The following is a 14,032-nucleotide window of genomic DNA, read 5'->3' as shown; positions in this document are numbered from 1 at the left end:
ATTTCTCTTCGCTCTTTTGTAATTGAAGAGAAGGTTACTCACCTTGTGTAGTAACTGAGGTTCTTTGAGATGTGTGTCCCTGTGGTTGCTCCACTTTAGGTGTTTGTGCGCTCCTGAGCTCGTAGTTGGAGACTTTTGGTAGCAGTGCCCAGTTGGGTTGCACATGCGTGGTCCCTGTCTCGCACTGTTCCAGACAGCTAACTCATGCTGTGTGACCAGCCTCCGCTCTGTTCCTTCTCTACTACAGAGACAGATTAAGAAAACTCCAAAGTAGAGTAGTGGTGGAGCATCCATAGAACACACATCTCAAAGAACCTCAGTTACTGCACAAGGTGAGTAACCTTCTCTTCTTCTTTGAGTGCTGTCCCTGTGGGTGCTCCACTTTAGATGGCTTCAGAGCATTGACCTCCAATGGCAGGAGGGGGCTTCAGAGTTGAAGTTGTGACAGACGACAGTACAGAGCGTCTGAATGAGGTATCAGATGTAGCCCGTTGCCCTAAGGTGTAGTGCTGTGAAAAGGTATGGGGTGAGGCCCAGGTAGCAGTTCTACAAATGCCCGTGATGGGTACATTGTGCATAAAAGCAGTGGAGGCTGATAGGGCTCCTGCTACAAATCCCTGTGTGGCATTGGTGGTCACAATGATGATTGCATAAAACTCTGCTATCGGAGATCCACTTAGATAGTCTTTGTTTAGAGATGGTGCTCCCTTTGAAACATTTGGTCATGGATACGAACAGTCTGGGTGCTTTATGGAACGGTCTAGTTCTGTCTATGTAAAAAGCCAATGCCCTCTGAATATCAAGAGTATGAACTGTGTAATATGTTCTATCCGTATGAGGTTTAGGGTAGAACAGAGGTCAGCAACCTTTGGCATGCAGCTCATCAAGGTAGTCCGCTGGAGGGCCGTGAGACATTTTGTTTATGTTTACCGTCCGCAGGCACAGCGCCCCGCAACTGGCCCCCTGCAGCTTCTAGCAGCTGCAGTTCACTGTTCCCAGCCAATGGGAGCTGCGGGAAGCAGTGGCCAGAACTTACCTGTGGCCCACCGCTTCCCACAGCTCCCATTGGCCAGGACATGGCATTAGGGTGGACTTTTTGGTATTTATTTGGAGGCCCAGGTTCATGAAGAAGGTTACCGTCTGTTCGGTGGCTTGCAATGCTGCTGTGTTGGTGCTTTTAGCAGGCAGTATTCCAGGTATGGAAATATCATAATTGCATTCCTGTGCAGGTAGGCTGCCACCACAGCCAGTACCTTTGAGAACAGTCAAGGGACTGTGAAGAGGCCAAAAAGAGAGGACCTTGTATAGGAAATGGCCTTGTCCAAGAGTAAAGCGGAAAACTCTGTGGTGGGGGGAGTGTAGTGTTGCATGAAAGTAAGCAAGCCTGAGGTTGAGGGCTGAGAACCAATCTTCTCTAGTGCTGGGATTATGGTGCCTAGTGTAACCATCTTGAATCGTTGATGAGCTTGTTGAGTCATCAGAGGTCGAGTATTGGTTTCCATCTGCCAGACTTCTTCTTTGTGAAAAAATAGTGGGAATAAAACCTTCTTCCCCTGTGTTGTATTGGAATGGGTTCTACTGCTCCTAGTTGCATGAAATGGTTCACCTCCTGTTGCAGTAGGTACTTGTGAGAGGGGTCCCTGAAGAGGGTTGGGGAGGGAGGGTGAATAGGGGTGTTGGAAATGAAGGTGATGGTGATGAAGTAATCAGTTTGTACAATTCAATTTCTAGCACCCAACTGTCGGATGTGATGGTCTTCCAATTTGGATAGAACAGGACTAGGCAATCCCTGAATGTTTGTGAGAGAGATCGCGTCAGCACAAATAGGCTTCAAATTTGTTGTCTAGAGGTTTATGGTTGGGATGCTGAAGGAGAAGATTGTCATCCTGCGGGCCTGTGTCTGCAACCCTGTGACTCAAATCGCCGTTGTTGTTGTGGTTGTGAATACATCGTCTGGCGGTATTATCGGGGCATATAATAATACCACTGGTTTTTCTTGGGTTTGGGGGTATAGATTCCCAAGGAGCGGAGTGTCACTCATGAGCGAGTGCCGGGACTCATCTTTCAGCCATGTCTGCAGAAATAAATTATGTCTCTTGGAGGTACGTTGTTTTGGAGATACATTGTCCCTCTACTACAAGTACTGCAAATTGTTCTCTTTTGTCCTCAGCAATAAAATTAGCCAATTCAGACATTTTTCAGTAGTTTGTATAGTGGTATTTCACTAGTAATGCCTCATAGTTGGCTATGCAGACATGTAGAGTAGCTGAGGAGTAAGCCTTATGGCTGAACAGAACAAGTCTTTTCCAGTCCTTATTAGGAGTTGTGTTTCTAAACTGTTGTTGCCTGCCATGTTCCTGGACTGCGCCTACCACTAAGGAATTAGGTGATGGATGTGAGAAAAGGAACTCTGCATCCTTGGCTGGTACATCATATTTCTTGTTGGACCTCTTGCAAATTGGAGGGGCAGTTGCAGGGGTCTGCCAAATGGTTCATTCATGGGAAGGGCAATTTTGGATGAAGAAGATGTGTGCAAAATGTCCACTAGCTTATGTTGTGTCACTTGGACCTCCTTAAGGAAAATACAATCCTGTCCTGATAATGCCTATCACCTCCAGAGAAAGGGAAGTGCCTAGAAGATATAAAAGGAAACTTAATTTGATAGCATCCTGTCTGGAAAGAACTCACTTATCAATAGCTGGGATGTGAAATCCTCACTTCCTTGTTGTTTTGTCATTATAGTTCCCACTTTGCTATTGTTTGTCTATATAATCTCTGTCTGGTTCTGTGATTGTTTCTGTCTGCTGTATAATTAATTTTGCTGGGTGTAAACTAATTAAGGTGGTGGGATATAATTGGTTACACAATCATGTTACAATATGTTAGGATTGGTTAGTTAAATTTCAGGAAAATGATTGGGTAAGGTATAGCTAAGCAGAACTCAAGTTTTACTATATAGCCTGCAGTCAATCAGGAAGTGAGTGGATGGGTGTGGGGAGGGGAAATGGGAACAGAGAATAGGGGTGGGGAAATTGAAATCATGTTTTGCTAAAGGGGGAAATGGGAACACGGAATGGGGGTAAGGAAATTGGAATCATGTTTGGCTAAGGGCAGGAATGGGAACAGGGACACAGGTGTAAGGCTCTGTGGTGTCAGAGCTGGAAACGGGGACACTAAGGAAGGAAACTGGAATCATGCTTGCTGGAAGTTCACCTCAATAAACATTGAATTGTTTGCACCTTTGGACTTTGGGTATTGTTGCTCTCTGTTCATGCGAGAAGGACCAAGGAAGTAAGTGGGTGAAGGAATAAGCCCCCTAACACCATGTTCACATCGGTACCAAGGATAGGGGAGTCAGGGGCAGATCTGACTACCAGATCGTTCTGCCTGAGGAACTGCTGCTGTGCTAGTTTGATTGGCCCCTGCAGCTGCCTAGTTGTTGGGCCTGGGGTCTGTGACACTGCTGGCTACACCTCTGTGTGTGTCGGGTGCGCATTTAAAGAAGCCGCCTTTCGTATTAGCGCCGTGCCGCAGATTGAAGATCGTGGTTTCTTTAGTGGTGGTGCAGAGGCATGGGGTTTTGATTTCCCCTTAGTGCTTCTGTCAGAGCCGGCTCTTTTAGAGTCCCTGGCTCTAGTGGTGCGGGGGTTTCCTGCTACTTCAGTTCCCGGTGCTGACAGCACAGTCGATGCTGGATGTCCGCCCGTGGAATGGCTCTTTTTGGCTGATTCTTGTGGTGGGGACCCAGGTGTCTGCCTCTTCGCTTGATGTTTGATGGGGTGCTCTGATGTGGGGGTGGCGAAAGGACTCCTGTCAAAAGCCGTGGTTGGCGAAGTGAGTCCAGGAGTGGGGGCTCCTAGTTTCGGGATCCCATGATGGTCTGAGAGACTTCTCCATAAGGGGGAGCTTAAGCTAGCCCTTTGTGTTCTGGTCGTGAGCTTGAGGCAATGTTGACACTTTTGTGGTATGTGTGCTTCGCCTGGGCAGTGAACACACCGATCATGGCTGTCCAAGTCAGGTATCGCAAGCTTGCCAATGAGGCAACGTTTAAAGCCTGGGAAACTGGGCATTCCTGTTGCGGGTGGGGAGGCTTTCGCCTTCAAACCGACTGTGTATGTCAAAGTTTGACTCAGTTTCTCTTCGGGCAGTAGCCCACAAGCCAAGGAAGAAAAAAGGATTTTTTTTGTAAATGTGGGGAAAGAAAAGTAAAACAAACTAAGTAGCTGCTAACAAGGAAACAAAGTAACTAACTGTAAACTAATTAACTACTAAGTAACAAGGAACTGCTGATTGCTCTGACTCATAGCCTAGGGTGGTAGAGAAGGAACTAAGTTGGGGTTGGTCACACAGCATCAGTTAATTGTCTGGAACAGTGCGAGACAGGGACCACGCATGTGCGACACAACCGGTCACTGCTACCAAAAGTCTCCAATTACGAGTGCAGGGGTGCACAAACATCTAAAATGGAGCACCACAAGGACAGCACTGGAAGAACATCCAGATTTCTACCACAGATTTGTGGTTATGAAGGAGATTTTGTCACAATTTGTTGCATCAAAATGGTGGGAAACTGAGAGTAAAGATCACAGAATGCAAGATGGTAAAGTTCAGAATTTTCTCTGTCCACTCAGCTCATCATTAACTGACTGAGGTTTTAACATATTGTCATAAATATAAAGGTAAAGGTAAACACCTTTAAATCCCTCCTGGGCAGAGGAAAAACCCTTTCACCTGTAAAGGGTTAAGAAGCTAAGATAACCTCACTGGCACCTGACCAAAATGACTAATGAAGAGACAAGATACTTTCAAAGCTGGAGTGGGGAGGAAACAAAGGGTCCTCTTTGTCTGTGTGATGCTTTTGCCGGGACCAGAGCAGGAATGCAGGTCAGAACTCCTGTAAAGAGTTAGTAAGCAATCTAGTTAGATATGCTTTTGATTCTGTTTTGTTTAAATGGCTGATAAAATAAGTTGTGCTGAATGGAATGTATATTCCTGTTTTTGTATCTTTTTGTAACGTAAGGTTTTGCCTATGTTTTGAATCTGATTACCCTGTCGGTAATTTATCATCCTGATTTTACAGAGGTGATTTTTACTTTTTCTTTAATTAACATTCTTCTTTTAAGAACCTGATTGCTTTTTCATTGTTCTTAAGATCCCAGGTTTTGGGTCGGTGTTCACCTATTCAAATTGGTGAGGATTTTTATCAAGCCTTCCCCAGGAGAGGAGGTGTAGTGCTTGGGGGGATATATTGGGGGGAGACGTTTCCAAGTGGGCACTTCCCCTGTTCTTTGTGTAACACTTGGGTGGTGGCAGCTTTTAACCTAAACTGGTAAGAATACACTTAGGGGTCTTCCATGCAGGTCCCCACATCTGTACCCTAGAGTTCAGAGTGGGGAAGGAACCTTGACACATATTATGATGGGTTTGGTTGAAAATTCATAATAGATAAGGTGCTGAAAAAACAAATAAGTTAATAAAAGTCTATTGTATGTAAGGACAAATTCAAAAGTGTTAGCAGACAGGACTCTATTCATACAGACCTGTATGTTTTTCAATATGCAAAATATATGTTAGCTTTTTATAGCTGAGAAATATTTTTTTCTTATGAAGTTATTCACATTGTATGTGTTTTGTGTTTATTTTATCAAATCAGTGAAGGTGTGTTGGTTATTTTGACAATGTTGTTTGCTTGTGTTTGTCCAGATTTTTAAGTATTTTTTTCCAGACTGTAGGTGGGATGGGGAAATAACAATAACCCTGAAAAAATAACGTAGTCAACTGACTATTTCTTGACTCGTAATCCTCTTGTAATGCCTGACAGTACAAACTGCCATCTTTATTACCATTTAACACTGATTTCCAAAACCAAAGACTGACACCTTGCAATGGACAAATGAGAATGTCATTGAGGTAGAAAAGATCACATTCACTCCCAAAATCTTATGTCAGGAAAAGAACATTCATCAGTGAACAATACATCACAGATAGTTAGATTTTCAATATGAGCCACCTGCATTAATCATCTTTACAAATCTTCTTTATCACTGTAAATACATGAACACTACAGGAAGGTCAGCTCAGCACATAGCTGAGAGGAAAAAGGTGGGTGTCAGCTCTAATTATAGTTAATCCTATACAAAATTTCAGGATTAGTAACAATCTCAGTCTCACTAGCCTTTGCATGGAAATGTACTACTGGATGGCCTTTTTATGAGAGCTGAGGTCAGTGATGGCGCTAGGTCAAAATTTTAGGTAGTGCATTCTAACTTGCCTTTGTGCCATATCTGCTCATTAATGAATAGCACTTTCTAAAAGTAACAGGGAGTCTGGTGGCACCTTAAAGACTAACAGATTTATTTGGGCATAAGCTTTCATGTCAATTCCAGGAGAGGCATTGCCTACTCTGTCCCCATATCTACTCTAGAGATACCATCAGAGGACCCAACCACATCAGCCACGCCATCAGGGGCTCATTCACCTGCTCGTCTACTAATATTATATATGCTGTCATGTGCCAGCAATGCCCCTCTGCCATGTACACTGGCCAAACCGGACAGTCCCTATGTGAAAGAATAAATGGACACAAATCGGACATCAGGAACGGTAACAGACAAAAGCCAGTAGGAGAACATTTCAATCTTCCTGGACATATCTCTCTTGAAATCAATGGCTCTATGCCAATTTAAATTGGATGAAACTCTAGTTTTTCCTTTTCTGCTCAGAAGAAGCCAACTCCTTTATATCTGACACTTTTAGGTTACAGGTCCTTGAACTGCTCACTGAGTCTTAAAGAAAAATCAGTTAGCTCTAGTTTCATTTATACAGGAAAAAAAGGGCAAATCTGATTCAGTCTGATGGCAAAACACATGTTTTATCATAATAAAAGGAAAGCTCCATTCACAATATCACCATCCTCATGTCATTTTATTCTCAGGAGTATGTTACACACTAATGTAGCTTTAAAGGACCTTGTGACAATAGCCACAGCAGAGACAACGTATTGTAGTGGAGATTTCAGTACTTTCTGCTGTGTCTAATGAAGCAAAATATAGCTTTCATCCTGACTTAGTAATGCAGTCCTTAGAAAACAGTTTAGAGAAAAAAAATGGGAAAGACCATATGTATTAATCTACTTTTAACAGGATTCGGTTCCAATTTTTAGCACAATTTCAGTGTAATGTTAAAGGAAAATGTGATGCTACACATTCATCCAAGTTGAAATATTGCCTGCATTTTCCTTCAGCATCTTAATTATCTAGATTACCACACAGTTGATTATTACACTAAAATGTGACTTGCAAATGGAATCTATGTCATCATGGATTTTTTAAAAAAACATTATTTTCAAGTAGTTGTACCTTTTGTTGCAAACAACTTTTTTTGTATGCAACTAAATATCTACACCTAGGGCACAGAATCTCCTGAACAGGACTAATGCATTCCAACAATTATGGAACTTTACTGAAGTGCATATAGCACAGAACATCAAAGAATATTCCATCTCAAGACTGTTGAACAGAGTCTACTCTGCTTTACTGGTGTAATTCTTAAATAACTCAACTGAAGTCAAATCAATTAAAAAGTCAGTGTACAAGCAATGACAAAACCCGATGTCAGTATCATAATTCTTGCCCACCACTGTGATCATATTTCTCCTACCGCCCTTTGAAACCACTGGCTTCTCAATCTGCACATGAAATTTAACCTTTTTGTTCTCAGGCCAGATCAACAGCTGGGGTAAATAAGACTTACATCATATGAGGATCTGGTCTCTTGTGTTAAACTCCTATATTGCTTAACTCTTGCCTGCATCTCAGTTCTGGTCTCTTTTCCAGTTCTTTCCATTCCCTTTGCTTCACCAAAATTTGTAACAGAAATAGATAAAGTTGATTCAGATTCAATTTCCATAGAGCTTTGGAGTTGCAAAGCTAGAAGCCAGACACATATCAAGAAACTAAGGATAAAATAAAGAGAAACTCTATAGGAAAAAGTTAAGCATATGGAATAAGTTACCCAGAAACAATATTGAAGCCAAGAGTATAAATGTGTTCAAGAAACACTGAGAGTAGATTTATTTCTAGAGAAGGAATGTGTTAACTAAAGAGTGAGATTAAGATAAATTACAAAAATATGCTTATTCATCTGGATCCTCATCCTTATTATTTCTTATTGTTCTTACCATTTAATAGAAATATTAGTTCAGGAATTTCCTTGAGTCAATAAAATCCAAGATCTTTTTCAAATTACAAGAAATATTTGCTTTGCTCGCTAAAGGTTTTGTAGTTACAATAAATTGCTTTCATACACATATGAAGAACATTAAAGAGATGTCTTAAATGCATATTTTTCAGTATTTAGCAAATAGAATGCATTGACTTTAAACAATTTCCCAGAGTAAGAAAAAAAGCATTCAGAAAGTCTTGAAACAAAGTACAATTTAACAAAAAAATTAGTATTTTAACTCCCTGTAACGATCTACTGAGCAAAATACATATGTGAGTGAGATTAATTCTGAACTTTTCCCACACCGTGAAAGCAAACATGTCACAAGGATTGATCTCTTAAATTCTTTGTTTCAGACAGTTAAATGTCATGTATAGAATAGGGGGAAAAAAACATTCTGATCTACTCATTTGCAAAGAAGCCTTAGTAATAACTATCAGGGCTAAAATCCTATCACCATCAAAGTCAATGTTAAAACTTACATTGACTTCAATGGGACCTAAATGTCATTCCAAGTCTCTTCAATTCAGAAGACCCATGGTCCTGATCTCCCTACTGAAATCAATGAAAGCATTTTGATTGACTTTAACAAGAGATGTATTAAGCTCTAAATGTTCAAGGAAGGAGGAATTCATAGGTAAAACAAAATCAGTTGCTTGTACTCCACCTGTGTCAAATCATTCTATAATCACTGCAGCTGCAAAGTTTATTGCTTATGTAGATTATACAAGATGTACATGACTCAGACCTCATGCCCCCCACTTTAAAAAAAAAAGCAATACCTAATAATGTACACCTACATGATGTTCAGAGAAATTTGTTGCCAAATAATTATACTACTAGAGATATCTTTGATGTCAAATATATTTAAATACAAGTGTTTTAGTGCTGCTGTCTCTCCAAGACAAAGTGATACTTTTAGTGACATAATATAAACATGTTTATCGATTATTACATCCAAAACCAAAGAAGGCACAGGACAGATAGTTGTAAAGCTAACACTTCACTTGGTTACTTATGTTTTGGAAAAGAACTAGCTTCAGATAGTCCATCAGGCATGACGATTTTTCCCCATTAACAAATGTTCAAAGTAGTGTTCCTCAAGCACCCTGGGTGAGGATTTTACTGATTCTACAGTAACACAACCATATTTACAGAACAAAATGATTTCTTGGTCCCAGCGAACAGAGTTGTTAATGTGTGTTCATCTGTGTAACATTCCCTTTAGGAGTACAATGGATAATGTAATAACCCATTATATTTGGCAAAAGTAGATTTTTGATCAATGTACATGGGGAAAATATTATGGCTGATGCTGTCCAATTATTTGTGGCATTTGTGGCAGGGCACCTCCTTCACCTTGCCAGGCACAGTGTTCCTCTCCCCACACACATCCCAGAGTAAACCATAGAATCATAGAATATCAGGGTTGGAAGGGAACTCAGGAGGTCATCTAGTCCAACCCCCTGCTCAAAGCAGGACCAATCCCCAACTAAATCATCCCAGCCAGGGCTTTGTCAAGCCTGACTTCAAAAATATCTAAGAAAGGAGATTCCACCACCTCCCTAGGTAACGCATTCCAGTGCTTCACCACCCTGCTAATGAAAAAGCTTTTCCTAATATCCAACCTAAAATTTCCCCACTGCAACTTGAGACCATTACTCCTTGTTCTGTCATCTGCTACCACTGAGAACAGTCTAGATCCATCCTCTTTGGAACCCCCTTTCAGGTAGTTGAAAGCAGCTATCAAATCCCCCCTCATTCTTCTCTTCCACAGACTAAACAATCACAGTTCCCTCAGCCTCTCCTCATAAGTCATGTGTTCTAGTCCCCTAATCATTTTTGTTGCCCTCCTCTGGACGTTTTCCAATTTTTCCACATCCTTCTTGTAGTGTGGGGCCCAAGACTGGACACAGTACTCCAGATGAGGCCTCACCAATGTTGAATAGAGGGGAACGATCACGTCCCCCGATCTGCTGGCAATGCCCCTACTTATACATCCCAAAATCCCATTGGCCTTCTTGGCAATGAGGGCACACTGTTGACTCATATCCAGCTTCTCGTCCACTGTAACTCCTAGGTCCTTTTCTGCAGAACTGCTGCAGAGCCATTCGGTCCCTAGTCTGTAGCGGTGCATGGGGTTCTTCCGTCCTAAGTGCAGGACTTTGCACTTCTCCTTGTTGAACCTCATCAGATTTCTTTGGCCCAGTCCTCTAATTTTTCTAGGTCCCTCTGTATCCTATCCCTGCCCTCCAGCGTATCTACCACTCCTCCTAGTTTAGTATCATCCGCAAATTTGCTGAGGGTGCGATCCACACCATCCTCTAGATCATTTATGAAGATATTGAACAAAACCGGCCCCAGGACCAACCCCTGGGGCACTCCACTTGACACCGACTGCCAACTAGACATGGAGCCATTGATCACTACCCCTTGAGCCTGACAATCTAGCCAACTTTCTATCCACCTTATAATCCATTCATCCAGTCCATATTTCTTTAACTTGCTGGCAAGAATACTGTGGGAGACCGAGTCAAAAGCTTTGCTAAAGTCAAGGAACAACACGTCCACCACTTTCCCCTCTTCCACAGAGCCAGTTATCTCATCATAGAAGGCAATTATGTTAGTCAGGCATGACTTGCCCTTGGTGAATCCATGATAACTGTTCCTGATCACTTCCCTCTCCTCTAAGTGCTTCAGAATTGATTCCTTGAGGACCTGCTCCATAATTTTTCCAGGGACTGAGGTGAGGCTGACTGGCCTGTAGTTCCCAGGATCCTCCTTCTTCCCTTTTTTAAAGATGGGCACTACATTAGCCTTTTTCCAGTCGTCCAGGACTTCCCTGGATCGCCATGAGTTTTCAAAGATAATGGCCAATGGCTCTGTAATCACATCCGCCAACTCCTTTGGCACTCTCAGATGCAGTGCATCCGGCCCTGTGGACTTGTGCTTGTCCAGCTTGTCTAAATGGTCCCAAACCACTTCTTTCTCCACAGAGGGCTGGTCACCTCCTCCCCATGCTGTGCTGCCCAGTACAGTATTCTGGGAGCTGACCTTGTTCGTGAAGACAGAGGCAAAAAAAGCATTGAGTACATTAGCTTTTTCCACATCCTCTGTCACTTGGTTGCCTCCCTCATTCAGTAAGGGGCCCACACTTTCCTTGACTTTCTTCTTGACTTTCTTCAGATCCTCTCTGAAGAGATTTTATTCCCCATTTGGGTTTTTGTTCTTCCACATTTATAAGGTGAGCCTCAGAATAGGCCCAAGGAGTATTTTTCAGCCAAACCAAAGCCAACAGTTAATAATACAAAAAAGGGAATACCTTTCTTCCCTCTCTGGGCTGTTGCTGGCTTCTGGGTGCCAGTCCTTCCCCAAACACTTTATTCATGTGGTTGCTTCCTCTATAGGGAGGAGAGCAGCTTTCTCCACTGAGGAAAAGCCTTTTGTCTGGCTATACCGAAAGGACAGTAGACACTGGATATGGATTTAATCAGGCTGCAGCTTTATTAGATGGCTGGGACTACCCAGCAGATAGAAGTGTACAGTGCAGGTAACCCCCGGTTCATGAAAATAACTACCCACGGCGGCCACCAGCCCCCCTTCATTTTCCATCCAGGTCCTGCAACCAACCCATGGCTTAGACCTTAGAATCCACCCTCACCCTCATAGGAGGTCCAGGTCAGCTATAAGAAAGGGGGTTTGCTCCCTGCTGTACCAATCATAGGAGCCCCAGCCCTGCCCCCCCATTCCATTCCTTTAACCAGCACCTCCTTTTAAAGTTTATCCGGTCACTGTATACCTTCCCCGTGGAGTGCTTGCACTGGTATAGGTACTTCCCTGTGGAGTACCTGCAATGGAGGCACCAGCAATTAGCTTAGCTGCTTACCTCCAAAATCTAGTTGGTTTCCTTAGACATCTCCCAGTAGCCTCTTTGATAGCGGCCAAAAAAGTGTCAGCCCCTAATTCTGACAGGTGAACCTCCATTGTCGTGAAATAACTCTGCTGCCCCTTGCCAGAATTGCTGAGTACACCAGCAGTTGCCAACAACCATGTACTGAAGCACCCGCACTCTGTAACGGGCCATATTGGTGACCAGCCTTCCAGATCATGGACTGGAAGAACACATTAAAACTTCCTTCATAGCTCAGTCATGTGCCCTGAGTCAAAGATCTCCATGCCACTGACATCATATGTTGAGACTCCATAACACCAGTGGCATCTGCTCAGATTTCTCACTAGCTCCTGGTGCAAGCTCCCAAAATCTGTCAAACAGAAAACAAGACAAGCCATCTGCTATGCCATTATCCACTCTGGACATGTGCTTGGAAGAGAAACATATGTTAAGGCTTAAACATTGTAGCACAAATGCCCTCAGTAACTTCATAACCCTATGTGATCTGGAAGTTTGGCAACTTATAACATGTACCACTGCCATGTTGCCACACCAGAATCACACCCTTTTATTAGCCAACTCTGGCCCCCAAATAACCACCGCAACTAAAATGGGGAAAAAATTAAAGGAAAGTAAAGTCACACGTTACCCATTTTGCATCCAGATGGTGGGCCACTTCTGGGCACACCACCTGCCTTGGTAAAACACCCCAAAATTTTTACCCTCAGAAGCAGCATCGGAATAGATTTTCAAACCCACCTCTAAAAATCATTCTTCCTTCAATAATGACACCACATTTTAATTTTTATAGAATGGTGTGGCCTGGCTATACCCGCTGTTGCCACAGCAATCTGGGTATGAATGCGCACCCTGGAGCAACAACCCTGCAGGCAAAATTCAGGTGCTCCATAAAAGCCTGAAGGTCTTGTAGCATGAATTTCCAGGCTCCTAAAGCTGTTCTGAGCAATCCGAATAGCTCCTGAAGCTTATCCTGAGGAAGCAGCAATACGCCTTCCCTTGTGTCCAGCTCAATCCCCAGATATGTCAGTGTCGTTCTTCCTCTAGAGGAACCCCAAACTGTTTAGCCAGGGCCTGAAATGTGTCCAAATGGTGAACACTCATCTGACTCAGATCATTTTGCAAACAAAAAGGCACCTAAATAACACACTACTTGGTGTAGTCCAGCTGCCTGCACCACTGTCCAAATACTTACAATACAACACATTTTCAGAAGCAGAGTTATCCACCCAAGCATCAAAAGAATAAAAAATAAAAAAAAAATGAAAACACAAACAAAAAACATAGCTCAGCTTCAGTACTAGCAAAAGCAAGTAATTTATTGTTAAAAATAGCAACTATTATAGAGGACTAGATCATGGCTAATCTTCCATATATTGTTTAGCAGGAATTAAGACCAAGCCTGAGAAGTATAGATCGTTAAATCCTACCTCTGTAGTTATGAAAATTATTAAAAAAGAGACAGTGTAACAAAGTACCTCCAGTAGGAGAGTATAATATAACAGACAACCCCACATGGTTTTTGTACAAGTAAAGTATGATTATTTAGCTTTTTCTGGTAACCTAATAATTGATAAACAAGAACTAGTAGGTATATATTATAGATATAGATAGGAAAGTTAGATTTTCAAAAGGCTTTTGATAAAGTCACTCACACGATACTTCATAACCAAGGGGTGAAAGACAGTCTTATTATGGATTATATAATGGTTTAGAGAAAAAAATAAACAAAAGAACAGTAGTAAATAGCCAGGTCTCAGCATGTGAATAAGTTACTAGGGTAGGGAAGTTGCCAATTTTAAGGTGTCATATTGAACCCAGGCATGCAAACTTCTCTGGTGTTTGCTTTTCATTCTAGATTTCACCACCTCTCAGATACCACAGGTTCATATTATCTAT

The sequence above is a fragment of the Lepidochelys kempii genome, chromosome 1 (genome assembly GCF_965140265.1).
Source record: "Lepidochelys kempii isolate rLepKem1 chromosome 1, rLepKem1.hap2, whole genome shotgun sequence".
Taxonomy (NCBI): Eukaryota; Metazoa; Chordata; order Testudines; family Cheloniidae; genus Lepidochelys; species Lepidochelys kempii.
Note: the sequence above shows the minus strand (reverse complement) of the source record.